Source organism: Erythrolamprus reginae, chromosome 3, assembly GCF_031021105.1.
Source record: "Erythrolamprus reginae isolate rEryReg1 chromosome 3, rEryReg1.hap1, whole genome shotgun sequence".
Lineage (NCBI taxonomy): Eukaryota > Metazoa > Chordata > Lepidosauria > Squamata > Dipsadidae > Erythrolamprus > Erythrolamprus reginae.
Genome location: NC_091952.1, coordinates 217,610,161 through 217,632,379, shown reverse-complemented (window position 1 = coordinate 217,632,379; position 22,219 = coordinate 217,610,161). Strand labels below are relative to the sequence as shown.

At 39.9% G+C, this 22,219-nt stretch overlaps 1 long non-coding RNA gene across 1 annotated transcript in view; it reads left to right on the top strand.

Moving 5' to 3' along the window:
- Nucleotides 1–22,219, top strand: part of LOC139165048 (uncharacterized) — a 213,169-nt gene that overhangs the window by 147,456 nt on the left and 43,494 nt on the right. Inside the window, exon 5 of the long non-coding RNA XR_011558734.1 lies at nucleotides 10,392–10,461. This is a non-coding gene — a long non-coding RNA (uncharacterized lncRNA). The remainder of the gene's footprint in view (nucleotides 1–10,391; nucleotides 10,462–22,219) is intronic.

Below are 22,219 nucleotides of genomic sequence, written 5' to 3'. Positions count from 1 at the left end.
TGAAAATTTGATAAGTTTCCCATCTATCCCCTTGTCCAAATCATTGATGAAGATGTTGAAGAGTACTGGGCCTGAAACAGAGCCTTGAGATACCCCACTGCATACTTCCCTCCATGTAGATGATGATGATGATGATGATGATGATGATGATGATGATGAACTATATCTTTCTAGAGTACCTCCGGAACCGCATGCTACCGCATGAATCCCAGCGACCGATAAGGTCCCACAGAGTTGGCCTTCTCCAGGTCCCGTCGACTAAACAATGTCGTTTGGCGGGCCCCAGGGGAAGAGCCTTCTCTGTGGCGGCCCCGGCCCTCTGGAACCAACTCCCCCCGGAAATTAGAACTGTCCCCACCCTCCCTGTCTTTCGTAAACTACTCAAGACTCATTTATACCACCAGGCATGGGGGAGTTGAGATAGCTCTTCCCCCTAGGCCATTACAAGTTATGCATGGTATGTTTGTGTGTATGTTTGGTTTTATAATAGGGGTTTTTAGTTGTTTTTTATTATTGGGTTGTACATGTTGTGTTTATTATTGTTGTTAGCCGCCCCGAGTCTGCGGAGAGGGGCAGCATACAAATCCAATAAATTATTATTATTAACATCGACTATGACCGACCAGAGAGATAGGAGGAGAACCACCATAAAACGGTGCCTCCCACTCCCAATCCTTCCAGCATGCACAGAAGGATACCATGGTAGATGGTATTGAAAGCTGCTGAGAGGTCAAGAAGCACCAGGATAAAGGATAAACCCCTATCCCGACCGGCCAGAGATGTAGTTCCATTTAGCATTACAGTGATCCCTCGATTAGCGCGGGGGTTACGTTCCAAGACCTCCCGCGCTAATCGATTTCCGCGTTATAGTGGTGCGGAAGTAAAAACACCATCTGCGCATGCGCGCCATTTTTTTCATGGCCGCACATGCACAGATGGTGGAGTTTGCGTGTGGGCGGCGGGGAAGACCAAGGGAAGGTTCCTTCGGCCGCCCAACAGCTGATCTGCTCCGCAGCGCGGAAGCAGCGAGGAGCCGAAGATGGGGTTTCCCCGTTGCCCAGGCAAAGGGGAAACCCCATCTTCGGCTCCTCGCTGCTGCCGCGCTGCGGAGCGGATCAGGTGTTGGGCGGCTGAAGGAACCTTCCCTGGGTCTTCCCGCCGCCCAGGCAAAGGGGAAACCCCAAGATCGCTTGCCGCTTGCCGTATTGCAGCTTGGAGCCTTGCTTCGCCTCCTTCGCTGCAATACGGCAAGCGGCAAGCGGCAAGCGATCTTGGGGTTTCCCCTTTGCCTGGGCGGCGCTGGGGCCATGCGGAGCCGCTCATCTAGGGGGGCGTGGACCGGCAAGGTGCCCTCCGCTCTCTCTCTTTCTCTCCCTGTTACCGGTGTGGTATAAGAGAGAGAAAGAGAGAGAAAGGAGGGCGACTTGCCAGTCCACGCCCCCCTGGATGAACAGCCTCGCATGGCCCCAGCGCCGGGCTCCGCTGTTGCCTCCGCCCCCTTTCGGCTCTGCAGCTGAGAGGCAGTAGCTACGTTCACTCCTTTGTCCTCCCCAGCACCTAGTGTCCGGCCCCACGCCACCTCCAGCTCCCGGTAACACACCCGACCTCTACTTGCAGGAGGGGGGGAGAGAGAAGGGAGGAAGAGAGTGTGAGAGAGGAAGAAAGAGAGAGAGAAATGATAGAAAAAAGGGGAGAAAAAAAGAGAAATGAGAAAATGATTGAAGCAGAGAATGACAGGAAAGAAAGAGAAAGAGACAGAGAAGTGACTCTTGGTGATGACGTATGACGTCATCGGGTGGGAAAAACCGTGGTATAGCAAAAAACACCGTGGAGTATTTTTTAATTAATATTTTTTGAAAAACCGTGTTGTAGCGTTTCGCACTAATCGAGACCGTGCTAATCGAGGGATCACTGTACACGTTAAGTGTGGTTGGTTAACCAGTTTTGAATCCATACGGTGGTGTTGTACATCCCACATTTTTCTATTTTGAAAATGCACAGATAGAAGTGATATCCTGTACGCTGTATGTTGTTGTGCTTGAATAACTCATTCAAAGGTCAGTGTAGCAATGTAACTCCTATAAAATCCATTCAATCATTAACTATATAATTTTTCAGGAATTTAGGTATTGCAGTTTAGGTATTTTGCTGTCATTTTGGAAGCACAGGAAAGATCACTTCATTAAAAAGAGATAAAAAAAGATATACCATCTTTCAAGGGAAATTAACAAGGTCAAAATGGCAGGCGTGGCCAGGAATTGAAACTCTTTTTGTATACAGATAAAAAGTGATGGAGCTTTGTTGTCAGAACATGCCCACTATTGAAGTCTGAAGCACACATGCCCACAGATTGCCCTGCTATCCAGCTGCAAGGCTTTGACTATAATCCATGTCAAAAGCATCTGGACTAATATTTTAAGGCTATTGTTTGGCAATTTATATTGAAGATGAATTTCATTGGACATATGGAAATAAAGTCTCAGCAGTCAGAAATAGCACTAAGCTGTATTTTCAGTAGCTAAGAAGAGAGGTCTCAAATGTCATGGCTTTTCCCAGTTTGAAACAAGAGATTCAAATGGATGCAACATGCAAGTACTTGTAAGTCATAGAATCTAACTGTGGATTGTATCTAGTTCTTTATCTCCCACAGCAAAATAGATATTGCTGGGAAATTGTACCTGGCCCCAAATCATCTCCAAACATGAGCAAATATTTTCACTCACATAATAAATGATTGTTTTTTATATTAAGGTTTTTAAATTGTTTTTAACTATTGGATTTGTATTGTTCTGTTGCTGTGAGCCGCCCCGAGTCTTGGGCGGCATACAAATCAAATCAATCAACCAATCAATCAATAAATCAATAAATAAATCAAGAAATAAATAAATAAATAACTTTATATGCATGTGGGTGTGTCCAGCCATAGTAATCATATATTTTATTTTAAAATTTAGGACATAAAGCAATCCACTATCTCCCACTTGCTGACCAGAAATTATTTTAAATATAGTTGCTTTACAAATTAAAAATTTAATTTGGTAGATAATATCAAAATATCCACAATACTGATTGATTGATTGATTGATTGATTGATTGATTGATTGATTGATTGATTGGACTTATATGCCGCCTCTCTCTGTGGACTCGGGGCGGTTCAATATTCTTAGTCAAGTCTACCACTTAGAAACATAGAAGATTGACAGCAGAAAAAGACCTCGTGGTCCATCTAGTCTGCCCTTATACTATTTCCTGTATTTTATCTTAGGGTGGATATACGTTTATCCCAGGCATGTTTAAATTCAGTTACTATGGATTTACCAACCACGTCTGCTGGAAGTTTGTTCCAAGCATCTACTACTCTTTCAGTAAAATAATATTTTCTCACGTTGCTTCTGATCCTTCCCCCAACTAACGTCAGATTGTGCCGCCTTGTTCTTGTGTTCACTTTCCTATTAAAAACACTTCCCTCCTGAACCTTATTTAACCCTTTAACATATTTAAATATTTCGATCATGTCGTCCCCCCTTTCCCTTCTATCCTCCAGACTATACAGATTGAGTTCATTAAGTCTTTCCTGATAAGTTTTATGCTTAAGACCTTCCACCATTTTTGTAGCCCGTCTTTGGACCCGTACAGTTTTATCAATATCTTTTTGTCGGTGAGGTCTCCAGAACTGAACACAGTATTCCAAATGTGGTTTCACTAGCTCTCTATACAGCGGGATCACACTTCCTAAAAACTCCTCTGCAGTCCTGCTCAATGTCTCATTTTCCAGAAGCCATTAGACTTTCTTGCATGTGATCCAGGGATGGGTGCTACTTACCTTCTCTACTAGTTCACATCATTGTCAGAAGTGCGTGTTTTCCACGTGCAAATGAAGCGAGCACAGAAGGTTCTTTACCAGCTGCTTTCAAGGAGCGGTGACCGGAGGACCAGTTTTGAGTGGCAAGCTGGCCATTACTACCGGTTCAGCAAGTGATGTCAAATTTCCATCACCAGTATGGGCGAATTCCTTCCTTCCTTCCTTCCTTCCTTCCTTCCTTCCTTCCTTCCTTCCTTCCTTCCTTCCTTCTTTCCTATTTTGAATGAACCAAGAATTAAAGGGAACATGTATAGGATATGCGAAATAGGCATGATCACCAAGGAATTGCACAAATAAGTAAATTGGTAAAAAGTAACTTGGGCTAAAGCACTTAAGGAACAAACGCAACAAAATGGACTTCCTGGCTATGTAAGACTATGTAAAAGGAGAGAAAAGGAAGTCATAAACTTCTTCCTAGGATAGCAATAATAAGAAAATGGAATTCATCAATGCCTATTTTTTTCCCGTCTTCTCAAAGAGTATTGTATTATCCCAAAGCTTATCTGTGTTTAATCCTTTGCAGTGAGTAGAGTAGATATAAGGGTTCTTCATCTCTTCAATCAGTTCATGAAGACTTGGATCATTTATACAGTATATATATATATATACTAAATTATAAAACATGACATTTCTCATTCATCACTATCGATTTATCCTAAAGATAGTATTAGGAAATGTCTCATGCTGATTATTATAATATTTTGTACACACACACAAATATATTGTACTGAACCTAAACTAAAGAGGTACATGATGCTTTGCTTAGATGTCACTAACTGGATAGAGCACATATGCATGAATTTCTTCTGCTCCAGAGTTAGATGACCAGGAGAAATACAGATCTTGGCAAGTGGGGTAAATGTTGCCTGACAAGGCAATACTTCTTACTTAGAGAACGAAACAAGAAAGCCAAGTTCTTTAGAAACCAAGATCTTAGTGAGAACACTATCCATGGACCCACAAATTGGATACAAAAACTCTACTTGAAGATGGATGTTGTCTAACCTTCCATTTCTTATAGTGGTCAGCTGAACAAGTCTGGGAATCCCACCCTTGGGACAGAAGGGCAACAGCTTGCCCAAGGCTGTTCCTTAGCAACCAGAAAGTCAATGGCGAAGTACACTGACAGGATGTTGAATATGCATTTCTCCCACAGGACTGGAGCCTTTGCTATGGCAGTGCATCTCTAGAAATCCTCTTTGTTGTAGCTTTTTTTCTTTACTGACTCAGAATGTTAAACTCAAGTAATTTAAAACCAAAGCATAAACTTGAAAAAGCAGATTTTTAAATGGAGAAGGTGTTAAGAATATATAATATTATCATTTCTTTTGGCGGCTTTGTTAAAACTGTTGTAATTGTTTATTTGTGACTTGTGTTATGCTCTATTAAGAATTCATAGTTATGCATACCACATGGACAGAGCTGGTTTTAAAACAGCTAGCTCATCTTTTTCATCAAATATTTTATACATGACAATATGTTAATATTAAGAAAAGCATGGACACATTAAAACAAAGTCCTTTGATTGTTAGCAGCTCTGTATAATTAACCAAAATGTTTTCACAATACACCCTTGGAAACTGATTTGGCATAAGATACATCTTTGAGCCAGTTACAAGAAAAATTAACTTCACTATCATTTGAGATTCATGAAAATTAGAGACATCTGTGGGTGGATTAAAAAATTACGATGGCGATTTTGTGAGTGAAGTAGCCATCTTGATATTTAAAGTCCCTGAATAGAAACACTAAAGAATGGAGAGAACAAGAGTATTTGATCATTTTCGTTAATAGATGTTGTGATTCAGCCTGAGGCTCGTCAGGGACCGGCTGGAGCTCTGCCGGATCCATGCCCAGCGGAGGAGGACAGTGAACAGGAGGGGGAGGACCAGGCAGACAGGGAAGAGGAACGTCAGGAAGAGGAGGAGGGAGAGCACCCTGAGACCCCCGGGGGGGGCCTCTCCCCAGCTAGTAGCCTGGATTCATTGGATGAAGATGCACAGGCTATAATAGACATGAGGCAGTGATGTGCAGCTCAAAGACGGGGCCAATTAGAAAGGTATTTTCCATCCCTGAATTGGCAACAGCTGGGTTTGGGTGTGGTTCTCCTCAGCAGGGTTGAAAAGGCAGGCCCGCCCTTACAGTCTTGTGGAGAGTTATCAACTGGGAGTCCTGTGACCTTGCTTCGATTCTTGGCGTCTCTGATCTTGGCTTGTGGCCTAGAAGTCTGGAAGACTTGGGGGAGGCGTGGGTTTGATTATCTCAAGCATTGTTTTTGCCAGCAAGAACCCTGTTTTATTGCCTGGCCTTCATGAAACCTCTGTGAAGCTTCATAGTGTTCCTGTCTGTAGGAACATTTTTTGTTACCTGTGTTTGCTTTCAATTATATAAACTGCCTTTGCTTTTTACCAGTGTGTCTGGATACTCTTTTTGGTTGGTGTTGGCGTCTGGGGGGACCCAGACAGAACAATAGGCAATCACTAGTGTTTCTCACAGATACAAAAACAGTATAGAAACTTTTGTTTCCTTATAGACAGAAAAACATTCCTTGTTTTTTAAAAAATAATAATGATCAGTGCTTTAGTGAATGATTTGGTCCAGCATTCTGCATCCCAGAATGGTCATTTCTTTCTTCTAAGGATGTCTAAAATAGGACAAAGGGATACAAACTCAAAGATACTTCACAAGAAGAGCCCTTCATTCCTCCACTCATAACAGAATACCTTACGAAACTAGACTTACAGTCCTGGGTCTTGAAAGCTTAGAACTACAACGCCTTAAACATGATCTAAGTATTGCCCACAAGATCATATGTTGCAATGTCCTGCCTGTCAAAGACTACTTCAGCTTCAACCACAACAACACAAGAGCACACAATAGATACAAGCTTAACGTTAGCCGCTCCAAACTTGACTGTAAAAAATATGACTTAATAATCGGGTTGTTGAAGCGTGGAACTCATTACCGGACTCCGTAGTATCATCCCCTAACCCCCGACATTTTACCTTTAGACTATCCACGGTTGACCTCTCCAGATTCCTAAGAGGTCAGTAAGGGGTGTACATAAGCGCACTAGAGTGCCTTCCATCCCCTGTCCTATAATCCCTCCTATATCTCGTATTTCTTCTCTAGTATATCCTCTATAACCTTCATTGTATATTATTGTGTATTGGACTAACTAACTGAATGAATGAATAAATAAATAAATAAATAAATAAATAAAATAAAATAAAAACTCCTCTCCTCCCTGATGTAGCTGATTTTTAATGTATGCTGCCTGTGAATCAAAACCAGCGATGAGTTGCTCCTGGTTCAACCCCATTCGGCAAACTGATAGCGGCAGCAGCAGAGGAGAAAAGCTCTGCCCACCCACCCGGAACGCTTCTGCGCATGCACAGAAGCATTGCACACACATGCTTTCACATGCACGAACCAGTAGGAATGGGATTTAGAACCCACTACTGATCAGAACATAACCAATCAAAACAAGGTGCAATGTAACCTTTTTTCCTAATAATTTGCTTGATTCACTTTTAAAGCTACCTGAATTACTCACATCCTAATCTCCCTGCATTTTACTCCAATGTGTGTACAGTGGTCCCTCGATTTTCGCGGGTTCAAACTTCGCGAAACAACTATACCACGGTTTTTCAAAAATATTAATTAAAAAATACTTTGCAGTTTTTTCCCCTATACCACAGTTTTTCCTACCTGATGACGTCATACGTCATCGCCAAACTTTCATCCACCTTTAATAAATATTTTTTTTAAATAAACTTTAATAAATAAACATGGTGAGTAATAATCTAAATGGTTGCTAAGGGAATGAGAAATTACAGTTTAGGGGTTTAAAGTGTTAAGGGATGGCTTGTGATACTGTTCATAGCCAAAAATAGTGTATTTACTTCCGCATCTCTACTTCGTGGAAATTCGACTTTCGCGGGCAGTCTCGGAACGCATCCCCCGCGAAAATCGAGGGAACACTGTATAGCGTTGCTGGAGAAGATTTTTTTTAAAAAAACTCTTTCTACCTCCTGTCAGCCTCTTGTCTATTCTAAGCAAACCTTCAGATTTTGTATATTTTTTTCATTATAACTCCTGATTATTTTGATTGTCTCTTCTTGTTTTTTTCCATCTTAAAATATTCTTTTGAAGAAGTATGACCATTTATGGTATGCATAGTTGATGACTTTAAATTAATTTTTCAAAAACATCCAAAAGCAAATCAACATTTAGCATGCGGGCATTTTGAAAAAAAGCATATCAGTCATACACCATCGGTTCTAGGAATTGTAGGACTATGGGTCAATTTATTCTTTAAATATCTAAGCTATGAAATCAAGCTGTTCCTGTGCAACAAAAACATTAACAATAATAATAATAATAAATGCCTGAACAATATTGATCAATATTTAATACCATATGATTGGTAAAGGAGTAACATATGAAATTAGTCAGCCATAATTTAAAACAAAAATATATACCAGGAGCAATTTTATAACTCTTATCGGGAATCTTAGGAAGTGAGATTCCCTGGCTGAATTTCTTTAAGCTTAGAAGCTAAACAGATTTAGATGTTTGGAATATTGGACTTGTAACTTCTAGTTAAAGAGCAAACAATAGTTGTGGCCAAGTGGGCCTTTGCACTGCTTTGGTTGGCATGCCAATTGTGCCTATTCCTGAACTGTTTACCTATTCCTGAATTGTGAAACCCCTTAGATAGTCACTTATGCCTTAGTTATCTCACATCTGAATTTAATTAATTAATTAATTAATGGATTTATATGCCGCCTTTCTCTGAGGACTCGGGGTGGCTTACAACATTAATTATAGTTCATAATTAAACTTAATTATAGTTCATAAAATCATATACCAAAATGTTCTACCTGTTAATGACTACTTCACCTTCAACTGCAACAACACACGAGCATGAAATCGATTTAAACTAAATGTCAACCGCTCCAAACTTGACTGCAAAAAATACGACTTCAGCAACAGAGTAATCAATGCCTGGAATGCACTACCTGATTCTGTGGTTTCTACTCCTAACCCCAAAACCTTTAACCTTAGACTATCTACAATTGATCTCTCCTCCTTTCTAAGAGGTCTGTAAGGGGCGTGCATAAGCGCAGCATTGTGCCTACTGTCCCTGTTCTATTGTCTACTTTTTATCATTACTTATCTAATGTTTTATATGTACAAATTATCACACTATAATTGTTTGACAAATAAATGAATAAAATAAAATAAATAAAAACATAAAAAGAAACCATAAAATACAGTAAGCTAAATCCAATTAATTATATTAAAAATCAATCATACCCATTCAAACAACAACCATAAATAACATTCATCGGTCAGGGAGCTAAGGTCTAATCATCCCAAGCCTAGTGGCATAAATGAGTCTTAAAATTCTTACGGAAGACGAGAAGGGTGGGAGCAGTGCAAATCTCCAGGTGGAGCTGATTCCAGAGGGCCGGAGCCCTCAGAGAAGGATCTTCCCCAGGCCCTGCCAAGCGACATTGTCTAGTTGACGGCATCTGGAGAAGGCCGACTCTGTGGGACCTAACCAGTCGCTGGGAGTCATTTTTGAATTATTGCAGTGTTCTATACGGACCTGCTCTTGAAAATCGTTTAGAGGCTAAAATTAGTCCAGAATGCAGTATTGTAGGCAGTATGCCCATATGATACTTCTGTCCATGAACTACGTTTGTTACTGGTGAACCTCCAGGTACTATTCAAGTATTGGTTATTACTAGAAAGTTCTTCATGGCATAGTGCTAGATAGTTGAGGGGTAACCTATCTCCTGTATTTTCTGTCTTGGTAAGATCAGGCTGAGTCAATTTGCTTTGAATCCTTTCAATCAAACAATGGGAGTTGGGATTGGGAAGGAGACCTTCTTTGTGATTCTTTTGTTATTTGAAATGATAACCCCTGAAAAATCCATGCAGCTTCCATGCTAATTATGTCCCAGAAGTTTTTGGGGTAGATTTAAAAATATGACTGTCCTGTCAGACATTGGTGCTTGGTGTTTGTGGAACTCTGTCCATGCTGGGTTTTATTTAATGTATGGTATATGGATTGTCTCTCTAATGTATTTCAGTTTTTAAAGTGTAAGCCACAATTCTGGAGTTGGGCAGTCTCTAAATCTTAACAACGCCATCAATACCACCAGCTTGCAATCCTGTGCAGCACATGGTGGCTATCATTGTCTACTGCAAAATCTGGGTGGCAGGGAGGGGGAGAGAAGCAGAGGGCAATAATGATGCCCCATTTATCTATGTTTTATTATTTAGAAAGGGAATGCTTTAAGAATAACCAAACATCCTTTTTTAACACCTGACATTAAATGGTTTTGTTCCCATAGGCTCTCTCACAAATGCCTGTGATTTATATAAAACTTTCCTTTCCCTTAATTTCACCTACAAAAGCTTCATTCTTCCTGTATGAACCTGCTTTGTCAGTATTTGCTCTGATTTATGGAAGATTTCAACCAAACAAAATAACTATCCTTTTTCTTTTCATTAGAGCTAATCCCCAGAAAGACACTTTCATCTGCCGATTAGTCATGCCCCTACAAGCCTCAATAACCCGGAGGGTAAGTTATTGATGTGTTAAAGATGTAATCGCAAAGGCTCAAGGCAGCCAAGGAAATCTCACTTTTTTTTATCTAACCATGGCATCATTTTGAGTCATTTTAACCCTGATAGGAGATCCAATGAAGTAAATCATTCAATTGATCATCGTTGTTCTTACGTTAGCTCTTGCTGTAATTGGTTCATGGTTTTGAATACTTCAAAAGGTTAAAATGAGCAAGCAAAAAATGAAATGGCATCCAAATATAGCTCATTCAGGAGGTATGTGATGAAGGTTTGTGACTAATTGTATCACCGTCTCATTATTAAGCAATGATTATTGCACCCCAGGCAGTCAGCGATGAAAAAGCCCGGTTTTTAAAATAAGTGTTTAAAAGAATATTATTTTACTTTAAATAAATTAGCTTCCAATTCTGATATTTCTTTGTGATACTTGGTGGAGTAGCTTGAACCTGGTTTATTAAGGTAAACTAATGCAAGTAGTTCATGACATATAACTGGTCATTTTATGATTGTTTGGAGTTACAATGGTCTTAGAATGGGTCCTTTATGACTTTTGAAAAGTCGGAAGACCCCCGTAATCTGAAGAGGACTTTATTGAGGAACATACAGGAACGGCGGATCAGACAATAACAGGTTACAGTAGTTTTTCTATAGGACCTTAAATAGGCCCGGCTGGCTGAGGAAACAACCAATCAACTGGATTAACTTTTCCCGCTGAAACTGTAACTAAACTAGGTGACAACAACCAATAAGGGCTTCTAATAAACCCCTCCAATAGAAAATGTCACTAGGCAAACCCTACCGGGCAAGTTGCTATGCAGGAACATAACAACTTTCACTTCCAGCTATGGCAAAATGTTGCTTCTCCCTCATGGTTACATGCTCACACTTCGGTTGGTTGGCAACCGGCTCACACTTATGACTCCTTGCAGCAGTCATATAGCCATAGGGCTGTTATTTGCCATGGAATGAATTCATTTTGAAGATTGGGTTTGTTTAAACTAGAGGTAGGATACTGCCCAGACAGGGGGTGGGGGGAACACAGGGGGGCTAGCCAAAATGGAGCTGCGCCCCAGAGCACCCAATTTGCACTGAAAGATATTGAAAGAAAATGCAGGGCGTCCTGTATAAGCCACCCCTACAGTGTGGTAGTCAAAATTTTGGTGGCCCTCTACTGGTTTAAACATATTATTCCCTTAACAATTGTGATATGCTTAATAACTGCCATGAAAAATGTCAAAAAAATCAGTCCATTCACATGGGTTCTATTAAAGTTTACTGCAGAAAAATCAATTTCCAGAAGCACACACAAATGACTGATTCAGCTGAATTCATTAATTTCTTTATAAACATAGTACCAGCAGTATTTACAATACCATTTGCAGAGTTCTTCTTCAATGTAGCAATAGTTAAAAGTAAAACACAAACAGCTCCCAGTTCAGAGTAAACAGAGAGCAGATTGGACTGTCCCACATCCAGCTTTAAGGTTAAGCTTTCAGTTTCAATTCTCTGCACAGACTCAGAAGTGGTTAGCTCCCATTGCCTATTCATTGGCTAACCTTGTTAACATGGCTCTCCCAGTTCATAACTCAACTTATCAGGTTCCATGATTTATGACTGCATCATCTAGACCAGTGTTTCCCAACCTTGGCAACTTGAAGATATTTGGACTTCAACTCCCAGAATTCCCCAGCCAGCAAATGCTGGCTGGGGCTTTCTGGGAGTTGAAGTCCAAATATCTTCAAGTTGCCAAGGTTGGGAAACACTGATCTAGACTTCCATCCCAATTGTGCTCATAAGTCAAGGACTGCCTGAAGCTTTAAAAACTATTTTGTTTTCTTATTTCATTTTATGATAGCAGGTTTGAGTGTTCTATGAGCAGAAAAGTAGGATCATCTGGTTTATATGGTTGCTCATCTCATCTAAGTGGCTCTGGGTATCTTACAACAATTAAAAAGAACAATCCAATTAACAAGTTTTTAAAATAGTATTTGATATTAATCATATCAAACAACAACAGCAAAAAGAAATGAACTTGAACATATACCAGTATGGCTATTGAAATGTACATCTTGTAGAATTTCTGATCATTGCAATGAGAATACAAGTTATCTTTTTAAAAAACCTTCATGATAATAAAACTACATCTAGGATCAGGACTTCCTAATTCTCAACATCAATAAAGTGTAGTGGCTTTCACACAAACGTTGGTTCCTGAATATTGCAAAATGCTTTTAATAGTAAGCCAGAAATCAAATGAAGCATTTGAGAAAAGAGGTAGAAAGAGTCAGCATTTAATAATGGAAAACTTTGGAGTAAATGTAATGTATATTTGAGAGTGATAAATCATTAGTAGCATAAATAGTATTGTGAGGGGGGGGGGGGAATTGGGAAGGAAGTCAAGCGTTATTAATTTATCAAGGGACATTTGTGTATATATTTTGGTATCTCCTTTTTTAATTTGTTTTCTCTGTATTCCCTTATTTTTCTATTCCTTTCCAAAGAGAGACCTCATTCCACAAGTGCTCTTACAGTAATTGCTATCTAGTTACTGGTATTTTAAATTAACATGTTTGTTTTTCTTATGGAGTTTCATCTTCATGCTTTGTGGTCCAAGTTCCCATATTTCGGTCAATAAACAAATGACATCTGGCTTTTTACTTGGAAAGAGATACTTCCTGTTATCTTCCTTCCTTCCTTCTAACTCTACATTCCTGAAAATATATTTGAAAATGATTTTAATAACCTTTTATCACAAGCAGGGCTCTTCCCCAGTGGTGAAATCTAAAAATTTTCCCTACTGGTTTGTGGGCATGGGCTATTTTGTGGGTGTGGCTTGGAGATCAGATGGGCTTGGCTTCAGATGGGCTTGTTGGTCATGTGACTCATTGGGCATGCTTGGTGGTCAAGTGACTGGCTGAGCGTGCTTGGTGGTCAGGTGAAAAGGGGGTGTGGCCAACTGTATACATGGTATGCTTGTATGTATGTTTGGTTTTTATATATTAAGGGGTTTTAATTTGCTTTTAATATTGGATTTTATTGTATATTGTTTATGATTGTTGTTAGCCGCCCCGAGTTTTCGGAGAGGGGCGGCATATAAATCCAATAAAACTTGAAACTTGAAATGTGTAAAATGTGGTGAAACTTACTTAACAACACTCTTGCTTACCAACCAAAATTTTGGGCTCAATTGTGGTCATAAGTTTTTCTTTCTTTCTTTCTCTCTTTCTCTCTCTCTCTCTTTCTTTCTTTCTTTCTTTCTTTTTCTTTCTTTCTTTCTTTCTTTCCCATCCTCAAAGCTCCAGTGGAAAGAGCAGCCCCTCCTAGCACTTTCAGGGGTGCCAGGGAGCCCTTGCCATCCATAGCAAAGATGTGTGTATGCGCACCGCATCTCCTGCAGCCTTTCTTCCAGTGTGGACTAGCGTCCTACTGCATGTGCAGTCCCAGGACATTGACTTACAGGGCGAGCGAGTGGCAACCAGGTGCCAGTTTAGAGGCGTAGACAGCCAGCCATCGCTGGCAGTTCAGTGAACTACCGGTGGCCGTCGCTAGAGGTACTTCCAAACCAGTCCGAACCGGGAACATTTCACCCCTGCTCTTCCTTTATAGTCAAGAAACTTCTTTTGTCATTTTAGGTTCTAATAAGATAGTCAGAGGAAATTGAGTGGAATTTGATCGTAGAGTTATAACTCTTAGTCATAAATATGGGAATTTAATGAACCACATTCGTTAGCCAAAGAGGTCAAGCCTCTGAGAATTTTTTGCTCAAGAATACAAGTTAATTGCCTTACAGATAAATATTTTAGAAAGGAGAATATTTCATAAACCCTGGATTATTGACCCGCTTTTATAAAAAGAAATGCAAGCACACAACTATGCAGTCCAAGTGCTATTTTTTATTAATAAAATTAATGTTTTATTTTTACAGGCTGTAAAATTAAAAACACAAGTTCCTTGGAGACTACAGTTGCGTACTTGTTTTGTCCATGTGCTTCCTGTGGACAACAGTTTGAATGCCTTTGATAGTTACCAACCAAGAGAAATTAATGGGGTGGGGAGCAATCTTTTATCAGCTACTAGTTATGATGCACTAGTCGGTTCTAAATCCCGTCACTACTGGTTCATTCATCCCGGATGGATGGATGGAGCCTCCTGCCACCACTGCTACTGTTTTGCAGAACTGGGTTGAACTGGGAGCAACCCATTGCTGTAACGATGGCTATTTGTTGCTTCCAGCATCAAAGACAATTTGCCTCTGAAAGTTGATTATTGTGAAGAAGCACTTTTACCATCATGTTCTGCTTGTGGGCTTCCTATGAGTCACTATTAAAGGCCACTGTAAGAACAGAATCCTTGATTAGATTTCGCACTTGTCCTTATCTTCTTACACTATCACATGTGGTTATGTAGGGATTCTAGACTGATCCCTCTTTTCACTCTGCCCAGATTCTGCCATTCCTTCTCCTACAGGTAGAAATTGACAGACCAGTTTTTTTACTGAGGTTCACGGTTAGTCCATGTTCAACTTGGTGCCACCTTGCAGGATGATAGTTTATAGTCAACTAACAATGAGGAATAGCAATAATCTTTGAGTCCTCGGAGAGGGGTGGCATATAAATACAATTAATAAATAAATAATAAATAAATAGCATTTACAATTATATACCACTCCACAATGCTTTACAGCCCTCTCTAAGGGATTTACAGAGTCAGCATATTGCCCCCAATAGTTCGGGCTCCTCATTTTACTGATCTCAGAAGGATGGAAGGCTGAGTCAATCTTGAGCCGATGAGTATTGAACTGCCGAACTGCTGGAAGCTGGCAATCAGCAGAATTCGTCTGCAGTACTGCATTCTAATTACCGTTCCACCACAGCACAGCATACCTTGATGCAGTGAAGGGCTACCAAAATTTTTACTACCACACTGTGGGCGTGGCTTATGCAGGATGCCCTGCATTTTCTTTCAACATCTTTTAGTCAAATTGGATGCTCTGGGGTGGAAAATGGAGCTCCATTTTCGCTGCCACCCCTTCCCCCCCTGTCCGGGCAGCCTTGATGCCAGGGGCAAGCTGCTCACACATCTTGACCAATCTGGCATGCGCACGTTTGCTATGCTCGTGCGCGTCCCCTGTACATGCACAGGAAGCAAAAAAGTGCTGAAATCTCAAGAGGGGATACGAGAGTGAGACTTTGATGAATTTTTACTTCCGCACAAGCGCGGAAGCAAAAAATAGCCAAAATATTTCTTGCGCACACGTCTCCTCACAAGATTTTCCTTCTGCACATGCACAGGAAACAAAGTAAAGTAAAAAATTCAAAATAAAGATGGTGTTACGCAATGGCACCAGGTCGGTCTTCACTGGTCCCTCGGGCAGCACCATCTTTATTTTGAATTTTTGGGCTGCACGATGGACCAGTGCAGAAATATAATTGATTATTATACATCTTCACATGATGGCTGCTAACAAAGAACTAACAATATAAATGGAGAATATGAGGAGGACGGATGTGATGCATATAATGACGTGTCAGGATTTTACATCATAATGGGAGGACCTTAATAAAACACACAGTTAACTATTTAATTACTGAATTGCAAATTGCGCAATCCACGGGCTGCTACCGGAACGGACCTCCGAGGCGTATCGGTAGCAGCCCACCCTGCTTGATGCTGTGTTAGTATCTAATAAGAAGGTGGTAAAAAAGAAACACTAGAAAAGAGGGGAAATGGTAATGATTGAGGTATGTTTTGGTGTAGCTGGACAAATCTTAAATTTTAAGGAATCTTGAAATATGGAATGTGATTTGCTTAGGAAGCCAATGATATCCATAAAAACCACAATGATGTCAAAATGACAACATGGATGATTGCTTCATCATTCAAGCACAGCTAATATGTACTTCATCCTGACATCTGACAAAAGTATTTTAACTCAAAGCATTTGAGTGATTTCACCACTTGCCTCCTTCCCCAGATACGTATGTAGTAGCTTGCTCAATGCCTACACGAAGGCTGAATCTTATCATTAAAACACTAGTGTTACTCTTCTCCTATATAAAGTGATGGTGAGAATTGGGGGGGGGGGGGGTTCTAGCATTTTTCTAGCTTCATTATAGCTGGAAACCTTGGATGAAATATGACTAAATTAACCAGTACAGTTACAAATAACAGTGTAATAAACCTGGAAGCCAGCATTTTGGATGGTTATCTAGATTGAAAGAATTGTGGAAAGGCATACGTGATCTCCATTAGTAGTGTAGGTGGCCTTTGTGGTGAGCATTTTATTTGTAGGAAGTTAAAATCTATTGTTCCTTCAGGAGTTTCTGTGTTGTTAAAGTTACTAGAGAAAATGACAAGAGAGATGGTAGTCATCTGAGGCCTCAAATGTGACATGCAAGTGGAAAAATAAATTCAGTTACTATAAGTGAATTCAATCATAGGCAAAAGGCCAGTTTTCTTTCTAATAGTTTACATAGCAATTAAAGCTTTGCTCAAAGGTAGCAGTTGAGCTTTCTCAGAAGTGCAAAGGAAACCATGACAGGAAATAAACTGAGTCATTGAGAGAGGTATTATCATTTGGGCAGTGCTACAAAATAAAACTCAAGAAAAGTTTGTTCCGTGGTTCGTGAAGAAAGGGAAGATAATGCTTAGTACAACAGGTGTGACGAGGAGAAAATTAGATCTTAATATCTACTCAAATATGGAGAGATTATGGGAAGTGGATAATTTTAAATAATCTAAAGTATTCAGATGACTAGCTGTCATGACAAAACTATGAGACATCCTCCTTTAGGGAATAAGAAATATACCGGTACAAATAATTATTTTGGGCATTTCCCCAAGGTTGAATTGGGGGAGATTGCTTGGAGGCCATACATAGACCCTTGTCTTATGCACCCCTATAGGTATGAAATTGCTTCATCTGCTAAAGAATAGTTCTGCCTTCCGAGTTTCATAAATTAATTAGTTAGTTGTATGATATATATAGAGTGAAGTCAAATCAACGAGTAGGATCAAGAAGGTTGAGAGAGTACAGTGGTACCTCTACCTACAAATGCCTCTACTTACGAACATTTCTAGATAAGAACCGGGTATTAACGATTTTTTTGCCTCTTCTGAAGAACCATTTTCCACTTACAAACCCGAACCTTCGAAACTGTAACTGGAAAAGGCAGGGAGAAGTCGCCGTGAGGCCTCTTTAGGAATCTCCTGGGAGGAAACAGGGCCAGAAAAAGCGGGGAGAAACTTCTGTCGGGCCTCTCTAGGAATCTCCTGGGAGGAAACAGGGCCTTCCCCCTCCCTGTGGTTTCCCCAATCTCACACATTATTTGCTTTTACATTGATTCCTATGGGAAAAATTGCTTCTTCTTGCAAACTTTTCTACTTAAGAACCTGATCATGGAATGAATTAAGTTCATAAGTAGAGGTACCACTGTATTGGGAAATAAAAGTCTGAGTAAGAGAAAGCTCTTTGTGCACTTAAATCCTTTTAAATCAGGCTACTTTCCTAGAATTGTAAAACTCCGGTTTTACAATGAACAAAATCAGGAGTGGCAAATGTCCCTGAAAATCCAAGGGGCCAGATGCCAAGATAAAATAGATTCTGCTTTGGCAGGACCATCTGAATACTTTCTGATGAAATATGGTAGCCCATAGAATCCAAGCAGGCAGATCAAAGACACATTCCTCCAGCTTTTAATACAAGTACAATTGATGAAGATGTTGCAATCTAATTGAAATCACTTCAGTGTGAATAATTGGGTCTTCAGAGTAAATTAACTAGTCACCAGTAAAACTAGCTAACCAATATATTGTGAAATACTTCAAACATTGCATGAATGTGAGGGACTTATAAAAAGCTCAAATGGGATTACTCTGCATTCAGGTTAAAAGCAGGTTAAGTATTCATGCTTTACTTTCAGGTGAACCAGGATTGAGATGAGTCAGATCTAGTTTGGGTCAAATACGGTATGTGCCTTTCTAAAATATAGCTGTCCTAAACGTTTGAAAATTAGAGGAAACAGACAGTGATCCCTATTATTTACAAATAAGCAACTAATAAACAAGAGGTTACATTCTAATATATATACAATATATATAATTTTAGTCATCCTGTGTGATATCATAGACAAAATATCTCTTTTTCAATATAGTACTAGGTATCTTAATAAACTATTTTTCAATCATACTTTCTAGATTTATGCCTATATGTGGCTTCAATTTTTTAAGTTAATTGTTGGAATTTTAAAATCTATTTCTTTTTATATGACCGTTATATCCAGTGAAATGTTCCTTCTTTGTTTTGGCATTTGTTGTTATATGCTTTATCTATCTAGGTGATTATAAATCGAGTAATGTGTATGGTCTATATTTGAGCCCATATCAAGTTGGTTGTTCGTATGTTGGTTAGAAACATAGAAACATAGAAACATAGAAGACTGACGGCAGAAAAAGACCTCTTGGTCCATCTAGTCTGCCCTTTTACTATTTCCTGTATTTTATCTTAGGATGGATATATGTTTATCCCAGGCATGTTTAAATTCAGTTACTGTGGATTTCCCAACCACGTCTGCTGGAAGTTTGTTCCAAGGATCTACTACTCTTTCAGTAAAATAATATTTTCTCATGTTGCCTTTGATCTTTCCCCCAACTAACTTCAGATTGTGTCCCCTTGTTCTTGTGTTCACTTTCCTGTTAAAAACACTTCCCTCCTGAACCCTATTTAACCCTTTAACATATTTAAATGTTTCGATCATGTCCCCCCTTTTCCTTCTGTCTTCCAGACTATACAGATTGAGTTCATTCAGTCTTTCCTGATACGTTTTATACTTAAGACCTTCCACCATTCTTGTAGCCCGTCTTTGGACCCGTTCAATTTTGTCAATATCTTTTTGTAGGTGAGGTCTCCAGAACTGAACACAGTACTCCAAATGTGGTCTCACCAGCGCTCTATATAAGGGGATCACAATCTCCCTCTTCCTGCTTGTTATACCCCTAGCTATGCAGCCAAGCATCCTACTTGCCTTTCCTACCGCCCGACCACACTGTTCACCCATTTTGAGACTGTCAGAAATCACTACCCCTAAATCCTTCTCTTCTGAAGTTTTTGCTAACACAGAACTGCCAATGCAATACTCAGATTTAGGATTCCTTTTCCCCAAGTGCATTATTTTACATTTGGAAACATTAAACTGCAGTTTCCATTGCTTTGACCATTTATCTAGTAACGCTAAATCATTTACCATATTACAGACCCCTCCAGGAATATCAACCCTATTGCACACTTTAGAGTCATCAGCAAATAGGCAAACCTTCCCTACCAAACCTTCCCCTATGTCACTCACAAACATATTAAAAAGAATAGGACCCAGAACAGACCCTTGTGGCACACCGCTTGTAACCTGACTCTGCTCAGAATACTCGCCATTAACAATAACTCTCTGATGTCTATGCTTCAGCCAGCTTGAAATCCACTGAACTATCCAGGGATTAATTCCAATCTTCACTAATTTATCTATCAGCTCTTTATGTGGAACCGTATCAAAGGCTTTGCTGAAGTCCAGATAGGCAATATCCACGGCACCACCTTGATCCAACACCTTTGTGACATAGTCAAAGAACTCAATGAGATTAGTCTGACACGATTTGCCTTCAGTAAAGCCATGCTGATTTGGGTCCAATAAGTTATTGTTTTTTAGATGCTGATTTATCCTCTTTTTGAGTAGAGTCTCCATCATTTTAACTACAACTGATGTCAAGCTAACTGGCCTGTAGTTACCAGCTTCTTCTCTACTGCCCTTCTTGTGGATAGGCACAACACTGGCTATTCTCCAATCCTTAGGAACATCTCCTGTTAACAGGGATTTGTTAAACAAATCAGTCAGGGGGGTAGCGATGATAGATCTGAGTTCTTTAAGAACTCTGGGGTGGATGCCATCTGGACCCATTGCCTTATTTATCTTTAATCTTTCAAGTTCTTCTAAGACATCGGCTTAGTTTTCATTTCTGCTGTTGTATATATCGTTTATTAATAAACGTATCAATTTATTAAAGTTTATTTGATCTGCTTATTCTATCATTGATATTCTATTATTCAGAAACCTTATACATTCCTATCAAGTTATGCATACTGGGAAAACGTAATGAATGCATTGTGGGTGGGCATGGTAATTGAATGTGCACTGAAGGGAAAAGTGAATGATTGGCACAAAAGAAGTACAGTGGTACCTCTACTTAAGAATGCCTCTACTTAAGAACTTTTCTAGATAAGAACCAGGTGTTCAAGATTTTTTTGCCTCTTCTTAAGAACTATTTTCTACTTAAGAACCCGAGCCCGGAAAAATTTCCCAGGAAATTTGAGAGCAGCACAAAGGCCCGGCCAGTTTCCTGCCATTCCCCCTTTAATCCCGGCCATCGCGGGCTTTTCTGGGCTGCCAGAAGAGCATTTTGGTGATGCTTAAGGAGGCTTTGGTAGTCCAGAGCGAACAAAGCATTTTCCTTTCTCTGGGCACTTGGAGAGGGAATAAACCACTTCGCTGTGGAGACTCGCTCGCGCTGCCTCCCATACACCCGATGCGAGGTTGCCTCCCGGAGTGTCTGGGCAAAGAGAGGCAAAAGGGGGCACTTCGCCCTGGCTGGATCAACTTGGCTTTAGCCAAACCGAGGAGTCACCACAGTGAAGGAAAGGCGCCAGCTACAAGGCGAGTGAGTGAGAGGAGAGGGGAGCCCTTCAGCATGGGAAGGAAGAGGAAGCAGGTAGCAGCAGCAGCAGGTGCCTTTCGGTCAAAGGAGCGGGAGGTTCCCCTCTCTCTCCTGTCTGGTTTCTCTCTCTGGCACAGCATATGGGAGGCAGCCTTGCACCGAGTGTATGGGAGGCACATGCTCCTCCTCGCCACCTCAGAGTCCCTCTTTTTTTTTAAAGCCTTAAAGTTTTGGATTTTTTTGATTCCCCTCACCTCACCTTCTTCCTTCGGCAGCGACTGTCCTCCTCCTCTTCTTCCTCCTCCTCCTCTCACCCAAATTCCGAGCTTTTATTTCTTTCCTCATGGGTTTGCACGCATTATTTGCTTTTACATTGATTCCTATGGGGAATCATTGATTCCGAGTTTGCGGAGAGGGGCGGCATATAAATCCAATAAATCAAGCATATAAATCCAATAAATCAAAATTTCTTCTACTTACAAACTTTTCTTCTTAAGAACCTGGTCACGGAACAAATTAATTTCTTAAGTAGAGGTACCACTGTACTTTGAGAATCATGTGATGAACATATGAAAGAAATGTGAATAGGTTGAAAGGAAAAAGATTGACTGAAAAAGTTGTAGTTTTGGATGGAACTCATAAGAGTCTCAAAAAATAGAAAAATTGAGACAAATGGTAACAGCAAGTAAAACAAAAATTAAGTTTATGGATATATTGGATGGTTTGTAATATAGAAAGGTGTGGAAAAGGATAGTGAATACGTTATATTTAGCTATATTTCCTTTTCTCAAATATTAGCATAAATTATATGTTCCTGTTTATATAATGAGCTGAAATTTTGGCATGATTTTATGGTTTTAGTATATAATTAATATACATATAAGAAAAAATAGTACATTAAGTAAAGCTCAAATTTAAAAGTCCTATTTGTAAGGATTGAAGCTATAAATTTGGGGATGCAGATTTGTGGGCCAGAAAGAATTGCTGTGTAAACAATGTACGGATGAGCTCATTTAACATGTTCTCTAGTAGACATAAGGCATCTTTCTTGGA